Here is a 9,797-nt window from a genome sequence, read left to right on the forward strand (position 1 = left end):
ATATGTATTATTTCATCTAGAGGGATTTATTTTGTTTTTTCTCATAAAACTTCCTACTTTTTATAATAAAATACATCTGCTTACTCGCAAAGGGCAGAACCTGGAAACACTTACTACCTGGTGCTGTTCTTACTACAGAGAGTACAGGCTACTGCAAGGGAAAGGAAAGGAGAGTCAAGAAGAGAGTGACAGGACAGACCCAGTTAATCCCTACAAGGTGGCCTCTGGTACCATTTTACAACCATGTTCATTTTTCATGCAAAGCATAGCTAATAACACAGTGAAGTACAGTTTGCAATTGCTGAGTTTCGTTCAGCTCCAGCAGTGACTCTAGGACAGCGCCTCTGTTGGCTACTTAAACTGTAAGCTCTTTGGGGCAGGGACCATCTTTTTCCTCTATGTTTGTGCAGCACCTAGTGCAGGGCGTCCTGGTCCATGGCTAGAGCTTGTAGGTGCTACAGTGAGGCCTGGTCTACACTGGGGGTGAATAACGTAGCTGAAGTCGATGTACTTAGATCTATTCACCGTGGTGTCTTCACTGCGGTAGATCGATTGCTGACGCTCCCCTGTCGACTCTGCCTGTGCTTCTTGCTCCAGTGGAGTACCAGAGTCGACAGGAAAGCACTGGGGGTTGATTTATCTCGTCTTCACTAGACACGATAAAACGACCCCCGTTGGATCGATCGCCACGGAGGTAAGTGTAGACATTTCCTAAGACATTCTCAAGTGCAGAGTGGGGGAAACTAGCTCATTATTGAGCCTTATTGGGATCCAGGAAGTACTAAAGGATCCCCCCCCAGCCTAAGAGGGGGTCCACAGGACCTGGAAAACCAAATAATTATGGGGGACAACTAATGAACAACAGGGACAGGAGTGCGGTCAAAGAGTCAAACGGGAACTGGACAGGGACACCGAGCAGAGAACCCCGGACAGCGCCCACTGCTCCTCGAAGGGAGTCAGTGGACGCTGCCCAGAGGAACTCTGCCCGGATACGTGAATGGATGGAGGATCGGAAATAGGCCCCACAGTCACAGGAGACTCCATCGGCCAACCTCCTCACTCTGGTTTTATAGATGGCCATTTTAGCCAGGGCCAGGAGGAGGCTGACCAGGTTTGTTGAGCCTTAGGCACCTTTCCATTGCTGTCTCTTTGCTTGTTTTATGCTGTTTATGGAGGATAGTGCATGGTGGGAGGGAATTGGCCTTGACTACACCTTTCTGTAAGGCCCACTTCTCTAACAGAAAGCCTGATCCAGTACCCCTTGAAGTTACTGGATAAACTCTGATTAATTACAGTGAGCGGTAGATTGAACCCAGAGTGCACAAAACACATGAGCAACCAATATGACGTTACTTCCTCCCCCACAGTGCTCCTGATGACAGCGTCATGGCAGAACCTTTACCCTAATTTCTGCTAGCTAGAATGCAACCTGTCCCCATTTTTTTCTGATATGCACAAACATGATATGGACCCAAGGAGGGAAAGAAATTGTTTAGGGTGGGTCCAGCCGTAACTAAGGGTAAAGGGAGGAAACAGAACAGAGAAACATTTAGGCTGAATATCAAGAAAAACATCCTAACATTGAAGTTGAGTAGGCTGTGGAATAATCTCCCAAAGGAAGTGGTGGAAACCTTATCAATGAGTCATTTCAAACCAGAGAGGACAAAGCACTGAGTGTAGGGAACAGTCATGCACTGGAAGGGAATGGAAAGAATGACCTCAGGGGTCGTTTCCATCTCTAATTTCTATCATCCCTACAGTCATCCATACTGCAGTTTGCTTTTTATTCCGAAAGAAAATTGGTCTGCAAATACAGTGTAAGCAGTAATGACGCTTCCTAGGAAAAAAATGTTTCTTTGAGCGGAGGAGCCTAGGAAACGCTTTTCAAATCAACTTGGATAACATGAAGTATGTTAATGAGATTTAGAGTAATTTTCTTTTTCATCAGCGCTGCCAGAATGTGTGTCTGTCCTGGCAGCAGTTTTCTTGCAAATTGATGAAACATCAGGATGTTCTATCCAGCCAGATTAGAGTAGAGTGTTTCCAGGAATGAGTCTGAAAGGACAGATCCGCAGCAGCAGCAGCAAATCAGGATAGCTTTGTTGATTTCAGTGCAGAGCTACACCAGTTTACAGCAGCTAAAGATCTGGCCTATTTACTGTTAAAAATAAAAAGATTCCTTCCATTTTACCCAAAGTTTTGCTAAAAGGAGGCACAATTGCCTTTTCTTTTTATTAAAATTGGCCTACATGGGTAATTATATTTTGCCTTCTGAAAATTCCCTTTGTAGTTTCCTTTGGCCATAGTATTCTGCACCTCCTGCTCCAAAGAGTTGTGAGCCTATATTCTGGTAGATTAGTGTATCAAGTCTGTAAGGCACTTTGGTATCCTTGTGGATAACAGGTGCTATATACATGTAATATTCTTGTCATTTTTTTAAAGCTGAACTCATTGGCCCACCTTGGCTATTTTTTTAAATCAATGATTTCAAAATAACAGTAATAATAATGTTACTTGTATATATTATTCAATGCTAGTCATGTCGCACCATACATCCCTGGAAAGTGCCAAGATACCATGGAGATGGGTGTGGGATAAGAACCTGAATAGAATGTAATTTCTTACCTGAAAGAGTTGAAGACATCCTGAGGCTTGGCTTGAGCTGGTAATTCTTGGTAAGGCAGAGAGTGCTTTTTGGCAGCTTACCACACTAAAGCACACACGTAATGTTGTTCCAGTGGAGACAAGGGTAGATTTTAGTGGAGTCCTGCTGCCAGTTGCCTGAAGGTTGCAGGCACTCTGTGATGCGAACACCCAAAACAGCCACCGGGGGCACCATCCCAGTCATTACTAACATGAGGCAGAAATGAGCGGGTAAATGGGAGTACTGAATGGAGTAATGCAGAGAGGCACAAAGAGCATTGAGAGGGTCCAAATATACCCAGCTTCCTCTCCTGGACTGAAGAATGTGCTGAAGACCAGATGCTTCCCAAAAGTACCCACCCTCAGCAATTTTGCCTGACTCTTGGCGCCCTCTGTGGCAGCCTGCATCCTCTGTTATGACAGTGTATGAGAGTCATAATACTGCCTACCTGCAGTGGAATTTCCCTGGCATAGACACTGCATAGGACAGAGCAGCTGTGAGGCTGCCTAATTTACATATAGGGTTGCCAGGCTCCGGTTTTCAACCGGAACACCCAATCGAAAAAGGACCCTGGTGGCTCCGGTCAGCACCACCATAGGAGCCCGGGACTCAGGCAGGCTCCCTGTCTGCCCTAGCTCCACGTGGCTCCCGGAAGTGGCCGCCATGTCCTTCTGGCTCCTAGGTGCATGTGGCTCTGGCTCTGCGCTTTGCCCCCACCCCTAGTGCTGGCTCTGCAGCTCCCATTGGCACGAGGGCAGCAAACGGAGCCTCCCTAGCTGCCTTGGGGCTGCAGGGACCTGGCAGCCACTTCCTGGGAGCCGCGGTAAGCGCTGCTGGAACCTCGCAGCCCAAACCCCCTCCCGAACCCCCAACCCCCTGCCCCATCCCAGAGTCCCCTCCCACACCCAAAATCCCTTCCAGAACCCTCACCATCACCCCACACCCCAACCCTCTGCCCCATCCCGGAGCCCCCTCCTTTACCCCAAACCCCTCATCCCCAGCCCCACCCCAGAGCCTGAACCCCTTGGCCCCAGTCTGGAGTCCTCTCCTGCAGTACAAACCCCTTATCCCTAGTCCCATCCCAGAGCCTGCACCCCCAGCTGAAGTCCTCAACCCCCCATCCCAACCTCCTGCCCCAGCCTGGAGCCCTCTCCTGCACTCTGAACCCCTCATTTCTGGCTTCACCTGGAGCCCGCACCCCCCAGCCCAGAGCCCTCACCCCCTCCCACATCCCTACTCCAGCCCGGAGCCCTCTTCTACACCCCAAACCCCTCATCCCCAGCCCCATCCCAGGCCCTGTGCCCCCAGCTGGAGCCCTCATGCCCCCTTCTGCACCCCAACCCTCTGCCCCAGCTTGGTGAAAGTGAGTGAGGGTGGGGGAGAGCGAGCGATGGGGGGGGGTGGAGTGAGTGGGGGCAGAGTCTCAGAGAAAGGGCAGGGACAGGGCCTTGGGGCAGGGGGCAGGGTGCAGGGCAGGGGTGTTTGGTTTTGTGCCATTAGAAAGGTAGCAACCCTATTTACACGAGAGACAAGGTGAGTGAGGTAATATCTCTTAGTGGCCCAATTTCTGTTCGTGAGAGACCCATGCTTTCTGTTCGTGAGAGACCTGAGAAGAGCTCTGTGCAGCTCAAAAGCTGGTCTCTCTCAAGAACAGAAGTTGGTTCACTAAAAGCTACTACCTCACCCACCTCATCTCTCTGATATTCTGGGACTGACCTGGCTACAACAATATTGCATACAACAATATCATGATTTACAGTCGGCTGTTTTGTTCCCTGATCAGTCCAGAATCCTCCTAGCTGTGTGCTCTGGCTTAAATCTGCCTTTGCCCTGAGCCGTACCTGTGTTTGTTGCACATAATACAAAATATTGCCTCAATATTTGCATACAAATATTGTATGCAAACTTGGAGGCATACAAAATATTGCCTCAATCTTTGGCTTTGAGGGGATTTCTCCAGCCTCCATACCACCTCCAAAATCTCAAGACTTTTGGCTGTGGATACCCCAATCCTGGCAGATGCGACATTAATGTGACATTAAATAGAATAGAAGAGCTCTAAACAGATGGAGCCTGTCCAGGCAGGCCCCGAAAGAAGATATTTCTTGAGCTCATTGTTTTGGTTCACTTTAAATTTGGGGCCTGTCTTGATTAAAAGCTGTTTCATGTCTTTTTTTCCCCTCTCTCATGGCTGAGATAGTACGTGCAGGCAGGGGCTGGTGTCAGCCAAGAGGATGGTGTCATCCAGGCTTTTCAATAGTGTAGGCAGTTGCACGGCTCTCACCAGAACCCCTCATTTCTGGCTTCACCTGGAGCCCGCACCCCCCAGCCCAGAGCCCTCACCCCCTCCCACATCCCTACTCCAGCCCGGAGCCCTCTTCTACACCCCAAACCCCTCATCCCCAGCCCCATCCCAGGCCCTGTGCCCCCAGCTGGAGCCCTCATGCCCCCTTCTGCACCCCAACCCTCTGCCCCAGCTTGGTGAAAGTGAGTGAGGGTGGGGGAGAGCGAGCGATGGGGGGGGGGTGGAGTGAGTGGGGGCAGAGTCTCAGAGAAAGGGCAGGGACAGGGCCTTGGGGCAGGGGGCAGGGTGCAGGGCAGGGGTGTTTGGTTTTGTGCCATTAGAAAGGTAGCAACCCTATTTACATGAGAGACAAGGTGAGTGAGGTAATATCTCTTAGTGGCCCAATTTCTGTTCGTGAGAGACCCATGCTTTCTGTTCGTGAGAGACCTGAGAAGAGCTCTGTGCAGCTCAAAAGCTGGTCTCTCTCAAGAACAGAAGTTGGTTCACTAAAAGCTATTACCTCACCCACCTCATCTCTCTGATATTCTGGGACTGACCTGGCTACAACAATATTGCATACAACAATATCATGATTTACAGTCGGCTGTTTTGTTCCCTGATCAGTCCAGAATCCTCCTAGCTGTGTGCTCTGGCTTAAATCTGCCTTTGCCCTGAGCCGTACCTGTGTTTGTTGCACATAATACAAAATATTGCCTCAATATTTGCATACAAATATTGTATGCAAACTTGGAGGCATACAAAATATTGCCTCAGTCTTTGGCTTTGAGGGGATTTCTCCAGCCTCCATACCACCTCCAAAATCTCAAGACTTTTGGCTGTGGATACCCCAATCCTGGCAGATGCGACATTAATGTGACATTAAATAGAATAGAAGAGCTCTAAACAGATGGAGCCTGTCCAGGCAGGCCCCGAAAGAAGATATTTCTTGAGCTCATTGTTTTGGTTCACTTTAAATTTGGGGCCTGTCTTGATTAAAAGCTGTTTCATGTCTTTTTTTCCCCTCTCTCATGGCTGAGATAGTACGTGCAGGCAGGGGCTGGTGTCAGCCAAGAGGATGGTGTCATCCAGGCTTTTCAATAGTGTAGGCAGTTGCACGGCTCTCACCAGTTCCCATTGCCACATGGAGGAACAAGGGGAAGAAAGCCAGCTTCCCTCTGTGCCTGAAAGGGTTAAAGAAAAGAGACTGTCCCCATCCCATCAGCAGCTCCCTCATCCCATGGCAGATGAGGGGAAGAAGAATATGCCTGTGAGCCTGACTGAGTCCTGGTCTACACTAGGCATTGAGGTTGAATTTAGCAGCGTTAAGTCGATTTAACCCTGCACCCGTCCATACAACGAAGCCCTTTTTTTCAACTTAAAGGGCTCTTAAAATCGATTTCCTTACTCCACCCCGACAAGGGGATTAGCGCTGAAATCGGCCTTGCCGGGTCAAATTTGGTGTACTGTGGACGCAATTAGACAGTATTAGCCTCCGGGAGCTATCCCAGAGTGCTCTATTGTGACCGCTCTGCACAGCACTCTCAACTCAGATGCACTGGCCAGGTAGATAGGAAAAGGCCCGCGAACTTTTGAATTTCAAAAGTTTGGCCAGCGTGGCAAGCTGCAGGTGAGTGCAGAGCTCATCAGCAGAGGTGACCATGATGGAGTCCCAAAATCGCAAAAGAGCTCCAGCATGGACCGAACGGGAGGTACGGGATCTGATCGCTGTATGGGGAGAGGAATCCATGCTATCAGAACTCCGTTCCAGTTTTCGAAATGCCAAAACATTTGTCAAAATCTCCCAGGGCATGAAGGACAGAGGCCATAACAGGGACCCAAAGCAGTGCTGCGTGAAACTTAAGGAGCTGAGGCAAGCCTACCAGAAAACCAGAGAGGCAAACGGCTGCTCCGGGTCAGAGCCCCAAACATGCTGCTTCTATGATGAGCTGCATGCCATTTTAGGGGGTTCAGACACCACTACCCCAACCGTGTTGTTTGACTCCTTCAAAGGAGATGGAGGCAACACAGAAGCAGGTTTTGGGGACAAGGAAGAAGATGATGATGATGAAGTTGTAGATAGCTCACAGCAAGCAAGCGGAGAAACCGGTTTTCCCGACAGCCAGGAACTGTTTCTCACCCTGGACCTGGAGCCAGTACCCCCCGAACCCACCCAAGGCTGCCTCCCGGACCCGCCAGGCGGAGAAGGGACCTCTGGTGAGTGTACCTTTTAAAATAGTATACATGGTTTAAAAGCAAGCATGTTTAATGATTAATTTGCCCTGGCATTCGCGGCTCTCCTGGATGTACTCCCAAAGCCTTTGCAAAAGGTTTCTGGGGAGGGCAGCCTTATTGCGTCCACCATGGTAGGACACTTTACCGCTCCAGGCCAGTAGCATGTACTCAGGAATCATTGTAGAACAAAGCATTGCAGTGTATGTTTGCTGGCATTCAAACAACATCTGTTCTTTATCTCTCTGTGTTATCCTCAGGAGAGTGATCTCATTCATGGTCACCTGGTTGAAATAGGGTGCTTTTCTTAAGGGGACATTCAGAGGTGCCCGTTCCTGCTGGGCTGTTTGCCTGTGCCTGAACAGAAATGTTCCCCGCTGTTAGCCATGGGGAGGGGCTAGCCATGTGGTGGGGGGAGGCAAAATGCGACCTTGGAACAAAAGCACATGTGCTATGTATGTAATGTTAACAGCAAGGTTTACCGTGAAAGAGTGTACCCATTATTCTATAAAATGTGTCTTTTTAAATACCACTGTCCCTTTTTTTTTCTCCACCAGCTGCATGTGTTTCAAGGATCACAGGATCTTTTCCTTCCCAGAGGCTAGTGAAGATTAGAAGGCGAAAAAAACGCACTCGCAATGAAATGTTCTCTGAGCTCATGCTGTCCTCCCACACTGACAGAGCCCACATGAATGCATGGAGGCAGACAATGTCAGAGTGCAGGAAAGCACAAAATGACCAGGAGGAGAGGTGGCGGGCTGAGGAGAGTAAGTGGAGGGCTGAAGCTGAAAGGTGGCGGCAGCATGGTGAGAGGAGGCAGGATTCAATGCTGAGGCTGCTGGAGGATCAAATTAATATGCTCCAGCATATGGTTGAGCTGCAGCAAAGGCAGCTGGAGCACAGACTGCCGCTACAGCCCCTGTGTAACCAACCGCCCTCCTCCCCAAGTTCCATAGCCTCCTCACCCAGACGCCCAAGAAAGCGGTGGGGAGGCCTCTGGCCACCCAGCCACTCCACCCTAGAGGATTGCCCAAGCAACAGAAGGCTGGCATTCAAGAAGTTTAAACTTTTAAAGTGCTGTGTGGCCTTGTCCTTCCCTCCTCCACCAGCCCTCCTGGTGCTTCTCTCCTCCAACACCCCTCCCGGGCTACCTTGGCAGTTATCACCCTATTTGTGTGATGAATTAATAAAGAATGCATGAATGTCAAGCAACAATGACTTTATTGCCCCTGCAAGCGGTGATCGAAGGGAGAAGGGGAGGGTGGTTAGCTTACAGGGAAGTAGAGTGAACCAAGGGGCGGGGGTTTCATCAAGGAGAAACAAACAGAACTTTCACACCGTAGCCTGGCCAGTCATGAAACTGGTTTTCAAAGCTTCTCTGATGCGCACCGCGCCCTCCTGTGCTCTTCTAACCACCCTGGTGTCTGGCTGCGCGTAACCAGTGGCCAGGCGACTTGCCTCAACCTCCCACCCCGCCATAAACGTCTCCCCCTTACTCCCACAGATATTGTGGAGCGCACAGCAAGCAGTAATAACAGTGGGAATATTGGTTTCGCTGAGGTCTAAGCGAGTCAGTAAACTGCGCCAGTTAGCTTTTAAATGTCCAAATGCACATTCTACCACCATTCTGCACTTGCTCAGCCTGTAGTTGAACAGCTCCTGACTACTGTCCAGGCTGCCTGTGTACGGCTTCATGAGCCATGGCATTAAGGGGTAGGCTGGGTCCCCAAGGATAACTATAGGCATTTCAACATCCCCAATGGTTATTTTCTCGTCTGGGAATAAAGTCCCTTCCTGCAGCTTTTGAAACAGACCAGAGTTCCTGAAGATGCGAGCGTCATGTACCTTTCCCGGCCATCCCACGTTGATGTTGGTGAAACGTCCCTTGTGATCCACCAGAGCTTGCAGCACTATTGAAAAGTACCCCTTGCGGTTTATGTACTCGCCGGCTTGGTGCTCCGGTGCCAAGATAGGGATATGGGTTCCGTCTATCGCCCCACCACAGTTAGGGAATCCCATTGCAGCAAAGCCATCCGCTATGACCTGCACATTTCCCAGGGTCACTACCCTTGATATCAGCAGATCTTTGATTGCATTGGCTACTTGCATCACAACAGCCCCCACAGTAGATTTGCCCACTCCAAATTGATTCCTGACTGACCAGTAGCTGTCTGGCGTTGCAAGCTTCCACAGGGCTATTGCCACTTGCTTCTCAACTGTGAGGGCTGCTCTCATCTTAGTATTCATGCACTTCAGGGCAGGGGAAAGCAAGTCACAAAGTTCCATGAAAGTGCCCTTACGCATGCGAAACTTTCGCAGCCACTGGGAATCATCCCAGACCTGCAACACTATGTGGTCCCACCAGTCTGTGCTTGTTTCCTGAGCCCAGAATCGGCGTTCCACCGCATGAACCTGCCCCATTAGCACCATGATGCCCACATTGCGAGGGCCTGTGCTTTGAGAGAAGTCTGTGTCCATGTCCTCATCACTCTCGTCACCGTGCTGACGTCGCCTACTCGCCCGGTATCGCTTTGCCAGGTTCTGGTGCTGCATATACTGCTGGATAATGCGTGTGGTGTTTAATGTGCTCCTAATTGCCAAAGTGAGCTGAGCGGGCTCCATGCTTGCCATGGTGTGGCG

This window comes from Chelonia mydas, chromosome 1 (assembly GCF_015237465.2).
Source record: "Chelonia mydas isolate rCheMyd1 chromosome 1, rCheMyd1.pri.v2, whole genome shotgun sequence".
NCBI classification, from domain to species: Eukaryota; Metazoa; Chordata; order Testudines; family Cheloniidae; genus Chelonia; species Chelonia mydas.